This window comes from Helicoverpa zea, chromosome 1 (assembly GCF_022581195.2).
Source record: "Helicoverpa zea isolate HzStark_Cry1AcR chromosome 1, ilHelZeax1.1, whole genome shotgun sequence".
NCBI lineage: Eukaryota > Metazoa > Arthropoda > Insecta > Lepidoptera > Noctuidae > Helicoverpa > Helicoverpa zea.
In genome coordinates, this window is record NC_061452.1 from 2,615,982 (window position 1) to 2,637,125 (window position 21,144).

Below are 21,144 nucleotides of genomic sequence, written 5' to 3' on the forward strand. Positions count from 1 at the left end.
TGCTTAAAGAGATAATGAAAACGTTTAGCTTTGTTAAGGATACTTAGTTTGTGAAGTCAGTGTACTGTATTGTTAATAAAAGCGTTTTTTAGTTTGTATGTGTGTATGTACTTATTTAATCGTACATTCACCTTCAGGTCAGTGGTAACAGTTTTATACGAAAATCGTACTTATTACTATTGAGTTAAGGTGCATGACAGTTACCACTGATGTGCAGTCTACCGTACTAATATTATGAATGCAAAAGTTTGTATGTGTGGATATTCATTCCTCTTTCAAGCAAAGACTTTTTGATGGATTATGATGTTTGACAATAATATAGCTTATGTATTAGAATATCATATACTTAGGCTTTTTACCTAAGTGGGGGAGTACTTCCTTTGGGACGCTTGTGAAACCAAGTCGGAATCTAGTGAAATATTTAATTATAACTGTGGACTTCTGGACTTGGCTATTTTCTACAACGACTTTGTTCGAAGTAAATATATCACACAGTCTCATACGAACTAGCATTTTCAACTTTCCTTTGTTTCCAGTCATGTAAAAATATACTAAACAATAAATATTACCACCACTTTACAAAATGAAAAATAACAAACTCTTTATAAATTGAATTTCATACACAAACTCAAAACAATGTAAGTACGTTCAAGTGTTCGAGTATCTAGAACAGTCTAGAAGTACTTTCTATCTTTATTCCATTTTTATTCAGTTATCGTTTTAAAAAGGAAAGGAAAGGAAAGAAAGAAAGAAAGTGCCTCACGTATTGAAGTGGCCGATAATATTAATTAAAACGATTCTCACTAGTTCTGAGCGAGGAAAAGTTAAGATAACAGTGTCAAGTATTTAATTAATGAACGGATGATACTTTAGTTACTGTTTTTGTACACTAGGAATAATAGTTTTGAAACTTTATTTTCCGAGAATGTGGAAATTACTGTACCTAAATGTTCTCTTTATTACCCGACTTCAAGAAAAAAAAAGAAGAAGCTGGTCAAGGCTTCGGAGTCTATTTTTCCTAACTATCTCTTGTTTTTAACCCCCGACGCAAAAACGACGGGGTGTTATAAGTTTGACGTGTCTGTGTGTGTGTGTGTGTGTGTATGTGGCATCGTAGCTCCCAAACGGATGATCCGATTGTGATGCGGTTTTTTTTGTTTAAAAGGAGTGTCATTCGGGAGTGTTCTTAGCTATGTTTGGTGGAAATCGGTTCAGGTCTTCAAGGTCATCAGCTCGTTTGTTAGGTGTGAGAAGAATGTTACACGCTCAGTTTACTTGCAAGCATGTGTGGGATCTGAAATTTGAAACACTAATGTCTTCTGGAACCACCGAGCTGGTCTGCTGTTAGGGCACGAAGGTAGGAGACGTAACCCTGAACTGCCTTTTAGTAAACCCATCGAGTTTGGGCTCGTTGAATTTGTCTTGACTAGTTCTCTTCAATTGACGAGAACCTGATACTGGAAATGGGATGTGGCGGATGGAACCCTGGAATGCCGGAATGAAACGGATAAACCGATTTATATCTTCGCTGAAAATCTAGAATGACCAAAGGTTTATGTTTCCTCAATCTATGCAATTCTCCCAGAGCCAGTATGTTATGAGGATTGTTAAACAGCATCCTTTGTCCGAGATCGCATAGAGCGACCCCATCTTAAAATAAAAGAAATTAACTGAAAGAAGAAAAAATTAAGGAGCTCCTTCAAAAAGCATGAAATAAAATTAAATTATAAATTTTAAAAAACCCCCGACCCAAAAAAAAGTACGCAATTAGTATGACAAAAGGTTAAAAACGCTAAACCCTATAAAAAGCAAAAAATAACTTTTAACACTACGTAAGTACCAACTAAAGCATGTCAGACTAAACTAAATTTTGACGTGTCGGGGGACCGCTTTTTACCTTCAAAAATACTTACATAAATCAAATGATACCTACCTAATTACAACATTCGTATAAAACAAAATTATATACACAGTTATAAGTAGTATATACTTAATTACTTCTAACGTTAGGCTAATAAATTAGAGCGGTCCCCCGACACGACAAAATTTAGTTTAGTCTGACATGCTTTAGTTGGTACTTACGTAGTGTTAAAAGTTATTTTTTGCTTTTTATAGGGTTTAGCGTTTTTAACCTTTTGTCATACTAATTGCGTACTTTTAGAAGAAACTATCTATCAATTATTAATGTATCTTTACTGTCAACGAGCATTTTATTTCATATTGTATTCTTAATTTATACGATAAACGCTTCAATTAGCTACAAATATAAATAATGACAACAATAATAACACAATAACTTTTACCCATATTTTATTACCTTAATTCAACTAATTTTTTATCTGTCAAAATAATTTACACGTATCTAATATTCATAGGACAACTTTACACTAAATAACATTATTTACAACACACGCGATATGAATATTAAAACATATTTTCAATAGACAAAAAAATGTAATGCCTAAATATTTGGTATGTAAAAAAGGTTTGTCTCCACAAAGGTTGAAATTAACCAGTGTTTAGCTAATCTGTAATCAAGTTTAGCCTAGCGTTACCAGTCTAGACAGACGATCAGACCGTTTACATTATAGTTTCGTCCTAGCTATATTATAAGGAGAATTTTAATCACGCTTACACCTACTTGGTAAGCGGATTATATGGTATTGAATACAGTATTAGCTGGTTGCGGTTTGTTCTAGCTAGACTGTAGACCATTTTAACTAGAGTTTAAGGATTGATCAGAGTTTTGTGTCAGGTTTGGTTATGTTTACTTCTTTAGGCAAAAAAGACGGGGTGTTGTATTTTATAGACTGTATTTTATTTATTTATTTATTTATTTACAAATTTTTGTACACACACATAATAGAGAAAGATGACAGGAAAGAAAGAATTTACAAAGGTAATGCTTATTTCTTAAGAAATCTCTGTAATTATTTTTAGAGAAAAATAATTTAATTCAGAATATGTATTTTAGATTATTCTGTTTTCAAAGAATCACTAATAAGATTATGTTTTAAAAGAATTACTATTATTAAATAATCTTCTACATTTTACTATTAAATTAATACAAAGTCTCTTAAATTTTTAAAGACAAAAGACAAATTACCTACTAAAGCAAATTGGCTAACTATAAAAAGAATCTAGGCATAAATTAAAAAGGTCTACTATAAAATTCAGGCTTAAAATTACATCACGTTCAAATTACGGGGCCCTTCTAATTCAACAGTCAAAACTTAAGTAAGAATCTTAAGAAAAATGTCCCCCAGAATGTTGTAAATCGTTGGCCCGAGGGCTGCGAGAGAGGGCGACAAATTATTATTTTATAGCCTTAATAATATGACTGGAATGTTAATTAAATAACCTTTAAAAGTTATGTTGTTTTGATTGGCTTGGCTTGCTTTATTGACCTTTCCTTTTACGAAATTGGGAGTACTCTTTTAGGACTAGTATTCTTAGAAACAACTACATAATTAACAAATACATTTACAAAACCGATACCATCATCATCTCTCGAGCCTTTTCCCAATTATGTTGGGGTCGGCTTCCATTCTAACCGGATGCAGCTGAGAAGGTACCAGTGTTTTGCAAGGAGCCACTACCTATTTGACCTCCTTAACCCAGTTACCATGGCAATCCAGTACCGATTACAATACCTAATACTATATAATACAAACGATGATATCAAAATAACTAAAATACTGTATCACTGTTGTGCCAATAACACTACTAAAAATAGATATGAACAAAATAACCAAGTCATCTGTAGCTAAGAAGTACTACCTACAGAAACAAGTGCCTTACAAAATCACACCAATATATGAGCGACGCCTATCTTGCAAAATCCAATACTACACACACATAACATAGTATAGTAAACTGATAGCCCATCTTAACTTGACCCACTAAGGTCAGTCGGGAATCATATTAACATACTTTCGAGAAGTAGGCTAGAAGTCATACATATTTGATCCGATGCATCTACCAAACTAAAATGCATTAGCTTAGAAAACGTTAGGTAGCACTGGAAATTACAGCAGTATTGTGTAAGATAAGATTAAGTTATTGTATTAAGGTCGCTTGTTAAAACTAATAAGTAAATGCAGCAGAAATTGTAATGGACAGTTGCAGTGCTTTCACACTGGCGTATTTTCCGCTCCTTTTTTATTATGTTTGACCCAGTAGTTGTCAATTATTTGCTCGAACCTGAAACCGAGCGAGAAATCTGCGCGTATGAAAGCTCTGTTAGCCTATCTGACCTCCCAAAGTGCCAAGATAGCTCATTTGTAGTACTTGTTCGACTTCGTGAGCATCCTACAAACTCTTCACGAATATCAAAGATGTTACACCTGCCACTAAATCGCATGACCTAGCTTAAAACTATGTTAATATAGTAATTTTATTACCAAGTTACCATCCAAAGGTTGTCTAGATGATATTTATTGCCACAAAGCATAGTTAATTAATGTCTGACATAGTCTTATATTAAGAAAATCAATAGAAAAGGTCATAAGGTCACTCAAAACTTTCCACAAATTGGACACATCAGCCAAACCATGAATATAAATGATCCTATTTTAACAAACCTCTTTATACCTTTTAAAGTTAAGTAAGATTAAATACTTTATCAAGCGCACCTCTTTGCGTAATGAAATGTCTGGCTATATGAAACAAGACAGCGAGTTTCACAAAGAAATTAGTCTGTGGTTTACTTTACATAAAACCTAGGTACGTTGTGTATTTTGAAATAACGATGTGAGGTTACCCCTGTCTGAAAGTTTATTTACCCGTCCATCATTTTGAAATGTTTAACCTTTGTATTTAACTTTGGTGTTTAATATAAGTATGGATTTTGTATTTTACATTGTAGTTTTTAAAGCTAAGTTATTTGATAAGACTTACCAATAAACTAATTGATAGCAACCTCTTTTGTACATGTGTTTCTTACCTGAAAAGAAAAACATAAATATTAATCGTGATACTGTAGATTATTTTGCAGCGGTTTGCAATTGAACACAAAATCATAATCTACAGTACCTATTTAGCTAACACTCGTGCCTGTGACCAATGAGGCATTAAAAAAAAGGACCAAAGCCACATTCGATTTTCAATTTCAAAAATTCTGTGTCCAATGTTCTGAAGTAGTTCTTACGAAATAGGTTTATAGCAAGCAGTTTTTAAGTTGGCCAGTAAAACGGTTATACGTTCCATTGCATCGCGGATATTGTTTCCAATATTCCAAAATTGGGTGCATCGTACTGAGAATGCAAGTAGGCTAGCTAGGGTTGCCACAAAGGAAAATTGGAGTATTGCACGAAATATATTAGAGATGTAAATTGATTTGAAATATATTTTACTGTGCTGTGTTCTCGTTGGGGGTTTGGTTCAAAGTTGCAACAGTACCTAAGTTCGTGCTGCATTCATAAAAGTTAGTCAATGTAGACCTCTCTATAATAATACGGCAGGTATAACGCAGTAGCTAAAGTATTTTTTTTTTTCACAACTCTCGCACTCTAGGACACTTAACACACAAAGCTTTAATTTTTCATAAAATTATTTGCATACAAAGAGCATGGCAACCCTAAATCGTAACAGTATAGAACCATTTGATTTTACTGCTGTCTGAAAAATGTCTTTTGATATCCTAGTTCTTTTATTACGAAAAAAACAATGTATCGAAACGCTTCACGCGCCAGTTTCAGATACTTGGTGTCAAATGCTAAGGATATGTAACTATTCAAAGGACTGAATTAAGTTAAAAATTGAATGATATCTTGATTTTTAAGATGAACATAATATTTACACTAGTATTCAAAGTTAATTAGTTAAATACAAAAAAAAATATACCCAGTACCTAATCGGCTAGATTGCCACGTTTAATGGCAATGCATATTCTTTGGATAAAGCATTAGCCAGCCCTTTGACCACGTGTAGACTGTATCAGTGCCTACTTATTCCTGAAACAGTATGTTATTTACATTGATCTACTATATCTCCGTATTTATTTATATGTCAAAGTACTCTGTTGGCCCATTTCGTAACAGTCTGTTATAGTTGCCAGCAAAAGCTCTTACACGATGAAAGAATAACCATCCAGTTTGTTGTTGGCCTCTAAAGAATCTTTCATCTTTTCAAAGAAACTTACTTTTACCCTTTTAGCGAGATTCTGGGGTATTTTGTACAAGAATAATAGGAAGAGTCGAATATATCGTTTACGTTTTCCCCCCACGGAATAAACCGAGTTGCGTTTTTTTTCAAAGAGTTTAAGTAAATCCGATTACTTTATTCGGTGAAATTTTATCAGATACCTACGTTTATTGTAGGCGTGGAAACGTGTTGCGGGTTCATTTTGCTTTATATACATTTGTATGGATGGGAATGTAGTCCCACGCCAGAACTACTGGTATATTTATTGGTAAGTTATCTTTATTGATAAGAAGATTCTGTGGATCGCAACTAGACAGCTACCTACCGCAATCATAAAAGGCCCGTTTTCTGTGACGTATATTGTTATAGAATTATCAATCGCCTACTGATTTCGGCGTCTAAAAAATTACGTGTACAGACCATTTGACCGCGAAATTGAATATACAGTCTATGTTCTTTCCTCACACAAAGCTTTAACACAACGCAGCCCCTTCATAACACTACAGTTGCAGCTTGCAATAAAATATACAGCCACTCAACAAAAGAACTTCGTTTCCCCAATTTTTCCCTATAAAAATATTGCCATAAATTATATGTTGCATACAGGAGAAATGTTTCATGTTTTATTCATTGTACGTGAGTTTCAATGTGTAAATCAGGCTCTGTTTTGCAGTTAATTCACGCTAGTACAGGCGTTCTCGCGGAAATTGAGAAAATTAAGTATGTACTGACTACTGAGACTGTGAGGTACCTGCTCGATGTTTGGATATTTTAATGTTTAGGTGCTAGTGTATTTATTTAGATTGGAGCAACGTATTAAGAGCTAAAAATAGAGGCCAAAATAATATCACATTCTCTCAGCAAAATTACTTCTAAACTTACTTTTTTCAATAATTCAAAAGATTAATTACTAATCTGTTATATTTTTTAAATTCTGCAGTACAAGTAGGCAAGTACCTACTTAAAACGCATTGCCACTAATTTATCATTTTTTATAACGAAAGAGAAAGATAATCTTTTGGTTAAGTTAAGCCTTTGGTTAACGACCTTTTGGTTAAGTTAAGCCTCAAATTTATAATTTCCCGACGTTAAACCATTCTTTAAAACTGGATGGGGAATAAAACAATCCATATTTTCTAATTAGGAATAAATCCTTTTGGTAATTTAGACTTTACTGTCTACTTTAACCGCAGATGGTTAAATAGTTACTACAGCTTAACCTTCAATTTCCTTGTTTATCACATTTCTTGAGTAACAGTGTCACAAGATGGGAGTTACGAAGATTAAACTATAGTTAGCGAGTATAGTTTCATCAGCGCAGCTGTGTCGCGATGACAAAACTTCTTCTTACGTTATCTAAATTAATCTTACGCTGCCGAACTTGCGATTCTCGTGTCAGGGAGGGGGTGATGAAATGCATTTGGAGGGAGAAAATAGGGGATGTTATAATATGGCAACATTATGTATAGTTTGGATGGAATTATATGAAGCCTGATTTTTTTTCATAAAAGGTCAAGGTATACAATGCTTTTTATATATTAAATTCATTTATTCAAGTGAGTGAGTTTTTGGTTGTTGTGAGTACTAAATTATCATTGATAGGCTTTTCCAGCTATTATGCCATACGACAAGATTTGAGACTAAGGAATGTTTTAACGGAGTCATCAAAAGATGGTCGGTACTTCGTTTTTTAATGTTACAATTTACATGCATAGCAATAAAATGTAACAATTTTGTTTTTATTTTAAATGAACAGTGCAGTACTCGGTTCGCTGGTATAGAAGCTTGGTCGAAGTTAAAAGCGGTTCTTTACTTAACATCATGTTTTACCCAGTTTGAGAAATTAAAGGATAATTAAAAAGTGCGGTTAAAACTTATCTATCTTTTTGAAATCCACGGAATTTCCAAATGGATTAGAATAGGTACCCAGTTTATTGAAATGATTCCAACATATTTATAACAGACATTCTGACATATTCACTGCTGAACGTCTTTCTTAATCCAGATTTTATTCAGCAGTTTTTTCACGAGCAGAAGTAACTGCGTGCTTGTTACATTTGCTGCTGCTAATATTGAGAAAACATTTAAATATACAATTATGATTCTGAAAATTTATAAAATTGGGAACTGGGCAAGAAGAAAAAGAAGCCAGTTGCCGTGCTAAGTCAATTCGTTCCTTCGTAAGTTAAATACCTATCGCTTATAGCTTGTACTTTGTACCCCTCACCAAAAAGCGTATCTACATCTAGGTAGGTACTCGTACAAGTCAGAGGCAGCTGTGTGCCGACAGAAACTCTCACCCGTTCCCAACACTTGCACTACTATTACTGAACTACGGAGCTCTTTGTACGCCCCCAGCGATTTTTGGAAGAAATTCGCCTTTTTTGTAAGCTATGTAAGGGTTATGGTGGCAATGATTTTTATTTGTTTATTGGATAGTTTGAATGGGGAAAATATGTTCATAGAAAGAGTATTACATATATTTTTTTCAATGTGTAAGTTTTAGAGTCGGGCGACTGTTGACCCGATTGTTGGTAATTCCTTTTTTTTAAGAAAATCTTAATTCCAATCAGGTTTCAGTGAGTCTGATACCGGTTAAAACCTGATCGTTGTAATGTGCGAGTATTCTTAGTAGTTTCATATTGGTCAAAATTGATCTTCTGAGAAAATCAGTTGCCCAAATCGCCTCTCTATTAAGAAGTGTGAAATAAAAACCTTTTAATAGGATGTAGGCATTGTAGAGGTACTCACAGAGAATGACAATTGACTATATTTAACACCCGCTTAAGCTGATATAAATACGTTTTGGCTAATTGATACATTGTTTGTACTCGCTTTTTCTAATGTATGTTTCCGTTATCTGTCTGTTTTAATTTGACAGTTGCGCGACAATGACAAGGATATACAGCACAGTAACTCTTTAGAGATATCCAGTAATCTATAAATTGCCTTACAGTTTACTTTCAAGTTATTAAAAATACTTAATAGTGCTTAAAGGTTTGGTAAAGTATAATAACTGGCAAGTACTAATGTACCTTTTCAAATTCTAACTAGAACTTAGACACTACTGATTATAACAGCAGCTGTATTGAATACTAAATTCTTCACTACAAAAAAAAAACATTTCTTTCTAAGAAACAAGAAAATTCCTATAACGATCAAAATCACTCTAAAACACGATATAAATAACCAAAAACAAGCGACAAACAACGCCGCTAAATCACGCAACTTCGCAAAAAATTAGCTTGGCAACATTAAAACTTTGTGATATTCGAGTTGTACTGAAAATGCAGCGCTCCTGAAAGCGAGACAATTAATTTCGCCGTGTGAGCTACACGGGTGAATAATTCGTGGAGACAGACAAAAATAAGTAGCTCTCTACTGAATAAGTAATTGGGTGGTAAACGTGTAAAATCGTTTGAAACTACACTACTTTGTAGGGTTTATGTGGCATTGAGTGAGACTTTTTTCTGTTTGGAAAAGCGTTTGTGAGTAAATATTACCTGCTTTATTACTTTTAGCTTCAATACATACTTCTAGTTCAGAGGTTACTACAAGCTTACACGCTTTCGTTCCCACCCGTGTACCGTAGGAATTACTTCACGTACCGGGATAAAAAGTAGCATATAACCTTTCTTGTTGAATAAGCTATCTATGTATACCTACTGTTTTTTTTTCAAATGGAATCAATGCTTCTACCAGAAAAGCAATTTTTTTACTTTTTGCAGTAACCATCAAACGACGACAAAGTTGGTATAGTTACAGGGGACTGTACATAAAACATCACATGCACTGCAAACCTAAAGTGAAATGCTAATAATTTCAAGCATTACACAGCAATTCTCCTCACTAATAAATCAACACCCACACATAGTTACGAACAATAATTCAAAATTCACAACAGGACACATCAGCTGTCCGTTGTAGCCGTGAAGCGAGTAAATCCGCGGCTGAAAGCTAGCGTGACAACACAATGCAGGGGGCACGTGTCATGATGCTGTCATAGATGTGTCATGTTACTGCAGGTCGGTTTTAGTAACGATATGTATATGCAGGTAAGCAAAGTTTTATGTAAGTATGATTGCTAATAGAGAGGATGGAAGTAGGCTATGCCCCTCTACTTGACACATTTTTTATAAATATGTATAATACTTAATTGCGTTCTACAGTGTAAATTCCTACTAATATACTTCACTGTCCGTACTGATAATTGTTTGTACAACACAATGCAAGGGGCACGTGTCATGATTCTGTCATAGATGTGTCATGTTACTGAACGTTGGTAAGTCAAAGTTAAGGTATTATTATGTATTCACAAAAACACAAAGACTTGCAAAGACCTAAATGTACGATTTAAAAAATCCAGCTTTGATAACAAACATTTATCAACAAACAAATCTTCCACCATTTCTCAAAACAAACTATCATAGATTTTCTTTAAAGCCTCTCTAATAAGCTCAGATACCTGGTATTAACTGCGATGAACTGTTTTGCTTTATACGACAACAAGATAAACCGATTAACTTAAGGGGTAGTTATTTACAGGATGACAGATCAACCCGTTTAATGGTTGTATTTTTGATATGGAAAAATACTTGATATGGTCATATTTATACCGTTTGATTGGATACATACTTATTTATAACTTGCTTATTTATGTTAAACCTTCTTCAACTATATTGGGAAAAAGTACTAATATTACCTACTCCTACTCATATACGTAATTAATTCCTTAACTGAGTAATTGCTGCATACTAAACAAACACTCAAATAAAATAAAAAGAGGTATATGTACATAGAAAGTAAACATAGATAGTTGTATATAGAAATCCGCGTGAACTGCAAAACGAGTGAAACGACCGCGTTGTGACAATGTGTTATCAAATTACTTAGTGCAATGTACGGAATCTCGGCATAGAGTTACTAGATGTGTCATGACATGATAAATGATATTTATTTTGCAAACAGGTTGAAAACACTACCTTTTCATGTCAAATTTTCATAAAAGTACAGTGTTACTGACGCTTAAACTACTGCCCGTGCCGGGACAAAATATAGCCCTCAGATCAAAGATTTGATCTGAGATATAGCCTATGTTAGTCTGGAAGAGTGTAGCTTTCGAACAGTCTGTTCAGTTATTTCCTTGACCTCCTGACCCTTTAGGGTACAAGCCATTTTCTCTTTAGCATCTTTTTAGTAATTTTAACACATCAGCTATTTATCATCAACCAGAAGAATTCAATTTGTAAATTCAAAGGTAAAATCGTATCAACTCACATAAATTGCTATATTGGTTTATTTTAATTGATACTGTTTTAATATGAACATTAAGTCCATACAGTATCATATTTCAATTCATAAATAAAATCATGAAATAAATGAAATGCGAAATAAATTACTGTCGTACTCATATTTCAGGTTTATTTTATACTCTTATTATATTAACATACAGACAGATAGAGTTACTTTCGCAATTATATTATTAGTACAGATAATTGAAATTATTATACTATCTGCAAGAGGAGCATCATTGTCGTTTTGGACACACAGCCTCCCTTTACTTATTATAAAAACTGCTTTAAAAAGTACCAGGGCATTAACTTTGTTCGAGACTGTGGTTTATACCTAGTCGGTACAAAAACAGATGCTTTTACTGGACCACGTTTTATAGTATAGTAGGGAATGTTTAGTGACACATCTAGTAAATCTCGTCTAATTCGCGTAACTCATTCAATTTCATCGTTCCGCTAGGGTGCGCCACTAGCTGTGCTGTAGTAAGTATAACAACGACACGTCCACTTTACAATTAAAAGAATAAATTCTGCTTACAACACATACATTATTATGTGTATTTTTTTGGGAAAACACTAAAATTATGATTTTAATTACGGTGCACAGTTCAATAAATCGAGTAGAATATGTGTCATTTATTTCCTCAAACACATACTCAAAATAACTGGTGGAAATAACTAATGTATCCAGATAACAAAACTATAGCCTTCATAAATGGGCTACCTAACATTGAGAGAATTTTTAAAATCAGAGCACTAGTTCCTGTTATTAAGCAAACAAACGATACCTTCAGCTTTATTTTCCCTGCATAGATTTAACTGAACTTAAAAAAAACCCTTTAATCACTAGTTTCTTTACCATAAAGGTGGCATCACACAACACTTAGTACACAACTTGAAGTTCAAGTTAATTGTAGTATCACAAGTTACTTCGCCGTTTGAAGTTAGTGCACGCCACTTACTTCGCTCTAAGATAATCAAGCACCTACTTCAGTTTACTTGAGACGTACATTTCGGCCTGTTCAACGAACAGTTTTGGGATTTATTTGAGTAAGCATTGTGACATTGTTTGGATAAGTTTGTTTTATGTAATTGCAGTGTATAGGTATAAGTAGGTATGTTTTATTTCAGGAAAGCGGGTGAGCCGGACTAGTGTGAGTGTAAATGTAAGTAGATGCATATTGTCTCTGTAAGCGTAAGCTCAAAGACAATGTGCATGGACACTTACACAAGTACAGCTCACCCGCTTTCGTGATACTTAAAAAAGATCTACATTAGTTTTTTCTTTTGTAAAATAAAGTTATACATCAGTAAAACTTGTATAAGAATGGCTCATAAACGTTGTCTGGGATACTTTTGAAAGCTAACAAGACTAAGTTTACACTTTTAAAATCACAGTCTTAGGAAGTATGTTACCCCTAACATACCAAAGAGACCATGAGCACCTATGAACTTGCCAGAAATAAAACGAAACAAGGCAGAAAAGAAACATTAAATTATTAACTACAAAAAAAGAACAGAGAAAAAAATACCTACCTACATAAAAATAAGTAGGTTACATTTAATAAATGAGGGAGGTATTCCCACATATAAAAAAGATAGTCTGCGTCATTGCTCGTGAAATGCGTATGTTCGTATATATTGTTTGTGCTCATAAAATATTTACTTACTTTGACCAGCGCTTAGCCGTACCTACTGACATTCCCGAAGTTAGTACATAAAACGAAATGAATGGAATATACTGAGATTTGTGTTAGAAACAAATGTTATTTGTTCATTACGAAGGTTTAAATAAAATTATTTGTGAAGAAAGCAAATAAAACCTATAATTTTTAAACTTAACATTACAAAGTGAAAAATAAAACATGTCGTTTACGAAAGAAACATCCTTTCATTTTGTAGTCTGTTTAATTAAAATTAATACAAAATCATTTAACATTTAAAATAATTTGTTCTTTTACATATAAATGGAGCATAAAAATACGTGAAATAAAATCTTTCTCGTACTTATTTAATTAAAACAGAAACATTGCAAAGAGATTACAATTTATTTAATTCGTATCATATTACTTACAAGAGGTAATTATGCAAGCATATTTACTGTACATATTTTTTAAATTACAGTTGAGTGCAGAAATAATTTCAATAAAAAGAGCATTGAAGAAAGCGCATTCAATTTCTGAAGTTTCTTGTTTTTTTAATTTCGAAAAATTCTGCAGTTCTGATGCAAACCGTGTTTGTAATGGAACGTATGTGATGGAAGTAGGCACAGCGGGACTTCTTGGGTAAAAGACCTGATGTTCCTTGATTTACCCATGGTTGGAGGAGTCCTTCAATAACACAGATCCCCAAGGTATAGACCATAGTTAAACTTTGGGATCACAAAAGCTGATAAAGCTTTTCGAAGGCGTGATTTTTTTTACATCCATAGCGTAATAAAATAAACGTACAATACAGACGAATTTCAATATGAATACATACATAAATTCAAGTGTAATAAAGCCATAGTTACAAAATAACAAAATCAAGTGGAAATGATATCCAGCCCGATGTCCGTCGGAAGCCAACAACCAGTCTTCGTTGCTTCCGCATAATTAAATTTCACCGTTTCAGCTTACTGAAATTCCATCTCCGTTGATTCTCTACGGACGAGCTATTGTTTTCAAATGCTAAATACTGATAAAAATTATTCAGTTTCTGTTAAGGCTGTTGTAGTTTGTTATTTGGTTTCTATTAGCTAAATTCTGTTTTTATTACCAGTACAAACCACAGTAAATGATAGGATTTTCAGTCAGTTTTAATGAGAATTATATTTATATATTTTATTATAATATAAATTTAAAGGAAAATGCTCATGAAGTATGAGAAAAAAACCCAGGCCCGGCGCAAAAGAAATGTAACTCAAAATAAAGGTAAAAATAAGTAATTAAATATTACATAGGGGGCATTATCGAAATCAGTGGCTATATGTGTGAAATTGCTATTCGAATTTTAACATCTGCGGTACATTGCTACTCGAGATTTTAGAGGTAACATAATGTATTAGTAAAAGGAACAGCAAACACGTACAGTTGTGGTTTAAGAGTGTACATAATGACATGTTTATGGCAACTTCTCCACTATTCTACCTACTTTTACAAGATAATAGGATGATAGAACTAAAACACGATATAAATGTACTTTTCATTTTAATAATAACGCTTAAAAGTCATCGATTCTTTACTTCTAACACGACAAGATCCAAAAATGTTGCGGGATGCGCGAACTGTTCCTCATGTCTAGCCCACCCTAAGTAATGTAAAACGCTCATGACGCGATGACGTGGGCGCTGCAGCCCAATGTCCTCCACCCATGAATACAGGAGCAGTAATATCCTGATATGCCATTCCTGCCATTTTCCCTCGTATAAAGAACTTAGGTGTTATAGAACAGCCGTTCCCAAATGGGGTTCCGCGGAACCCTGTGGTTCCGTGACAGGCCCTCAGGGGTTCCGTGGAAAATTCAAGATTTCCAAATGGTAAATCGTTTCACTTTTGAAAATATTAAATTATTATTCATTTTCAATTCAATTGTTTTAAATATTGCATTCCAAAATTCCATTTAGGCACCATGTAGGTGGGTACCACTCGGGAGTGTAAGTCTCGTACTTTCGCGACAACTGGCGAGGTAAGGCCACGGTAGCAGATAATTTAATCCCGTTTTTTACAAATTGTGAATTAACTTAATACCTCCAGGTCTTCGGCGATCGGCAAAAGTAGGTAGCGAGTCGGCCAAAAATGACCGCATTTTTTGGGCTTATTTCATCGCCAGGATTATACGTTTTCATTCATTTGACAGGACGTGAAATGACACGGCATACGAGTATTTCCAGTGGCTATATTTACCATGAATCAAAGTGTGACATTATTTTCAATTTTTGCACCTCCGCGAATCCGAAAATTTCGCGCTCGCTTCGCTCGCGACGATGTTACGTGTGGTGCTTTTATGTTCGTTTAATTGCTCAAGTATCCAACACCGAAAACATTTCGCGCTCTTCCGTCGAAGTTTCCTTTGATGTTTATTCTTTATTCCTCTGGTTCAGAAAAAGCAATAGCGCTTTTTTCGCTAGCTGCTTAGGTATTCATTTGCATTTGCTTTTTTGAGTGGATATTGTACTTTTTGAGACCTTATTAATTTACAGTGGTTTTGTTTATTTTGTGTAGGTACTTAAACTAAAAAAAAATCGCGCTCGCTTCGCTCGCGATACCGTTTACCGCTGAATGTCTTTCAATGCTAGCGGGTGCTTGGAACTTCTTCTTTTAGTTCAAAAAAATCGCGCTCGCTCGCCTCGTACCTGTACAAACCCAATCTATTTCTTTTTGCGTTTACTTTGTCACTTTGTCAGTAGTCAAACTGAAAACTATTCACATAATACATAAAGTCAAGGGCGGCTAAGTTGTTTTCTGGCCCGTGTGGCAGATAGCCATGCTACGCCTGAGTATAATGAATATGTCATAACCATTTGACGACCTCGATGGCGCAATGGTCATCATGCCGGACCGCCAAACCTGAGGTCCCGGGTTCGATTCCCGGTTCGGTCGACATTTGTGTGATGAGCATGCTTGTTGGCCGTAGTCTGGGTGTTATGATATGTATTTATAAATATGTATATATGTAGCTACATGTAGTTTATCAGTTGTGTTAGCACCCATAACACAAGTTAATAAATAACTTACCATGGGGCTAACCGACCGTGTGTGAAAAAGGTGTCCCGACATTATATAACCATTTGGTGCGCTAACATAAGTGTATTTACGTCTTTAGTTTACTTCTTACTTAAGCTAAGGTTCCGCCGAAAAATCGTGAAACGAAAAGGGTTCCGAAGCCAAAAGAATTCGGGAACCGCTGTTATAGAACACTGCTAAAGTGAAGTTATTCCGGTTTGGACAAGGCTTGCGCCGCATTCCAAAGTCCCGAGCTGTACTTTTTGGAGAGATTTATCTTTTTGGAGAGGCTTATTACTTGCCATATTACTTGTTTGTTGTTTCAGATAGCACTTTAATTAAACTGTAAGCCCCAGCTGCTCATGTTACCCCTTTAAAAAATCAAATAGCAATTTCACACATGTAGCCATTGATTTCGATGATGCCTCCTATGCAGTATTTCATTACTTATTATTACCTATAATTTGAGTTACTTTTCGTTTGCGCCGGGCTTGGGTTTTTTTTGAGCATTGTCCTTTCCTTTTATTTTTATTGTATGTTTATTATGTGAACATTTGTGTATCAAATGTATGAAATAAAGACTTTTATACATTTTTTATTAACGTATACCTAAGTGGGCACGTTATTAGCTTTATAATTTGTTTGCTGTTTTAACTTGATTTTTTATCAACGCAATTGTTTCCTCACATACTTATAGCCAGTCACTTATTACTTACCTACTTAATTGATATTAAAATAACTCGATAGCCCTTAATGTCTTAGGTATACACGACAACTATCGGACCTCAAGCTATGTCTCACAGCAGGAACTACCACGTAATATTCCTAGATATGCCAGGAATGCTAGACGAATGCCTAGACATTGCCTTTTGGCTAACTCTGTGCTGAATACCGACTGAACGTCTAGGTATAATCCTCTTAGCTCAAGTATTTTAAGGGTAATGCTTTATCAATGGTAAGTTACAGATGTCTTAAAATATGTTATAACTTAGATTAAGATTTGTTGCGGGAAATAGTTTCCTCATGAGTGAAATAAAATGAGCCCTTGAATATGTCCATAAATAACCACTTAGAAATAGATATCTAAAGCTTCGAAGACATAAATGAACTAAGAGAAGAATTTTTTTGTGAAAAAACAACGTAGTTTATTGAAGGAAAATCTTCTTAGTTGCCATATCTTCACAGGAGTGTTTCAAGAAAAAAAATCGAATACTTTTTTTTTTCGCAAAGAATTCCCTTTGCCGTACCTTCGTTAAGAAGTCCACTTTAAACTTTAAAAAAAAAAAAACTGTAAGAAATTCCAAGGTGAAAGTATTTGAAGAAGAAAACTGCAACAAAAGGGGTAAAGGCTGTCTCGAGAAAATAAAAATATAAAACAAAGTTGATAGAAGAAACATAAAATTCCTCTCTTTGGCGTGAGATAAGATCCGTATTCTAGAAAGATATTAAAAAAAAAAATCTGTACAGTACCAGTCAGATTAATTGCAGAATAAATTAAAGATCTTTTCATAAAAGAATCTACGAGAAAAACAGAATATGTAGCCTATATTATTCTGTTTTTCTCCATTTTGAATTGCGGTTTAAACGTAACTGTCAGATTGATTTGTGGGATTTGGAAAGGTGTTACAATCATACATAACTAACTAATCTATACTATCTATACTAGAGGTAGTATGATAAAGGGAAAACATTTTTGGTTTGTTTGTAAAGGCTCCAAAATTACTGTGCCGATTGGAAACTTTTTTTTACAGTTGGGAAGCTACATTATCCACGAGTAACATAGCCTATAAGGCAGTAGTTCTCACAAGACGCGAGTGACACCACGGGAAAACTAGTAAGTAGTTAGTAGCTATGGCTGAATCGACTTAAGTGATATTTTGTAAGGAGAATAATTGCACTTGGGAAAGAAGGCCATGAAGCAGTCATACTAAAAGGAAAAGCGGTTATTGAAACATTTGATTCTCCTAACACTTTCCATGAAAAACTGATTGCATTTGTACGAACACAACCAAAAATATAAAAAATGCAGTGGATTAAAATATACGTCAGTAAAATAGGTGTATAAAATGTATATGCCTTTAAAAAACAGTTCAATGGGAATTGTGGATTCGGCAAATTCGTTTTACCCGACAAAAAAAAGAGAGAAATAGATAACGAGGTGAGTTGGCTTGCACGTGACAGGATTACTGAATACAGAGCAAAGTGGAGGCAATTGTAGCTAACATTTCAAGAAATTGACTGCTTTAGAGAGATTTGCTTTGGAATATTAATGACGATGCGGACGAAAAATTGTAAAAAAAAGAGAGAAGAATAATGAGTATACCCATACAAATGTTAACTCGTAACCGAAACAACAACAAAAAACCAGTGTGGCTTTCAATCAATTTAATTATTTTTTAAATCGGTGCAGGAGTTTTGGAGGCGTTCAACAAACAAACAGAAAATATTTTCCACTTACTTATATTTAGATAGATAACCAAACGCGTCCCAGCAGGGCCAAGGTCTGCCGGGACTGCGGGATTGCTCGAAAGAGTTACCGCGGCCCTGGTACATAAAAGGCCTACGCCGGAACACGACGGTTTTTAGTCAGTAAGATTCTGACACTCCCTCACCGCTGCTAACTCACAGCGGGATCATTTGATGATTTTTGACGTTGTTAAAAAAAAGATAGATAACCAAACCAATACCACGATAGCTACCGACTAAGTACTTAAGTTATTTATAAAGCCTAAAGAGATAATTTTTATCACCATGTCTGAATCATTATGACAATATCTAAGTATTAGGTATGCGACCTTGCTGTCCATAGGTAAAGATTTGTGATAACATTAAGATTTTAAGTAAGTATCTAATAAAGATATATTATCTTTAATTTATGCAAATTAATTTATTGATGATAACGATTTTGACAAAAAGAAAATTTATTGTGGGGGGTTCAATCAAACCGTAAAATAAAAACCGGCCAAGTGCGAGTCGGACTCGCGCACGTAGGGTTCCGTACTATTATTATTTATAAAACGTTCCATAATTATAATACATTCCATATTCTGTGAATATTTAAAGCATGTTTTCAGTATTTGTTGTTATAGCGGCAACATCTGTGAAAATCACATCTCTAACTAGCACTGTTCATGAGATACAGCCTGGTGACAGAGGGACGGACGGACGAAGGGACAGACGGACGGACGGACGGACAGAGGAGCGAAAACAATAGGGTCCCGTTGTACCATTTGGTTACGGAACCTTAGAAATTAGTCCCATTTCTGTTAATAGTGACACAAAATTTTGACCACATATGCATCGTTTCCGTGGTGTAGCGGTTATCACATCTGCCTAACACGCAGAAGGCCCCCGGTTCGATCCCGGGCGGAAACATACTTTTTGTCAATTTTCCTACCGTTTCAATGAAAAATTAAAGATGTTTCAAAATGTATGGAGCCCCGGCCCACTCTTTGTACAGCATTGTACAAAACGGGGAAAAAAAATTATTACAGTTTTCAATTATTCAATTAATTTTCTTTGGCTTTAACTGTAAAACACAAAAATATTCACTTGAGATAGCAACACACAATAACAAAAAACCACCATGGAATTGTCAATTGTCCATGGTTTACTGTCATTTTTTGGTCACGTGGTATCTAAATGGGCGAGACGCCATATTGAAAGTCAATACTTAAGCCTTATCTTTGCATTCCCCGATCACGCACTTACAACTAACGTCCCTAGTTTAGAAGAAATACGTATGTATCACTTGGCTTATTTATATTCTGTGAGCAATATCGATGTGTAGGCTACACATTTGTAACTCTTAATGTGCAGGTAACTTGGAATATAGAGATGCTCTCTTCTGAATGTCTTTCTGAATGAACCCAGAAAATATGTAAAAATATAGGTAAGGAAATATGTATAATTAATATAGGTAAAAACGATGTAACCTGGATATTAGAGAAATACAAAATTCGCTGAACACAGCTATTGCACTTGATGATGACTTTAACAACAAAAAATAATGATTTAGCCTGTATATTTGTTGTTACAACTTTTTTCAATTATTACCGACATATTCGTATAATTTTTCAAGACTTAGAATTATTATTTAAAATTTGCATGTATTAAAAAAAAATCTACGCCCATGCAGAATACATGCTCTCCAATCTCTGATCCGTGACACTAATGACATCACAAGCAAAATATCGTTAAACACAAACGCATTGCTCTGTAATTATCGAACAGCTAATCCGTTAACTCCATTACACCACTAATTCCCTGAATTGGTTCCCAATTATGTCACTATTATATTAACTACATCAACACATACAAATCCCATTGCTGCTGTTGTACGGGCATTGAATAAATTATTATCATTGAATGCTAAATACATTTAGAGAATATAATTAACGGCCTTAATTGGATCGACAGCTGCTGTATCTGTATCTAAACGGCTTATCTCTATTAGCCATCATATCTTCGTCATTTATTAAATTACGTGCTAGTTTTACTACACACGTCTCTATTCAAATAATATTATGAAAAACTACAATGCTTCTCATTTTCTCTCAAACCACAATTTCCATACCGTCACGTCCAAGCCAAAAAGATAGACAGTGTCCAACTTTTCCATTGAAACACGTAAAATCCCCTCTCAAATAGCTTTAGAAGACACAGTCGGCTTTCAGCATACCTAAAATTCCATTCTGCACTAAAAATACGGTTTTATTTAGACGTCACAGGGTGGACTATGGAGTAAGGAAACATGAGCGGAGACACCATAATGCAGGAAGGTCAGGCGCATTCTTCTAGGTCAAATACGAACGGTGGCACGACCTAAGCGATCAGTTATGAGTGAATTAACGAGGCCTTCGGCTACTTTGAGAAATCTGTCAACGATTTTGGTATGTATTACAAAAAATGGTCGTGGCAAAGAAAGCGAATAAGGGGGAAGACAGTAACGCTCCTCGTCCCCGTACACCCGCATTTTGGCGCGCTACTTTCTAAGGAGATTTTCC

The 21,144-nt window shown here is 34.5% G+C and overlaps 1 protein-coding gene and 1 non-coding gene across 3 annotated transcripts in view; one reads left to right on the forward strand and one right to left on the reverse strand.

Moving 5' to 3' along the window:
- Positions 1-21,144, reverse strand: part of LOC124630305 (syndecan) — a 275,530-nt gene that overhangs the window by 60,489 nt on the left and 193,897 nt on the right. The window lies entirely within an intron of this gene.
- Trnav-aac lies at positions 19,441-19,513 on the forward strand. Its single transcript has one exon. It is a non-coding gene; the product is annotated as a tRNA-Val (tRNA).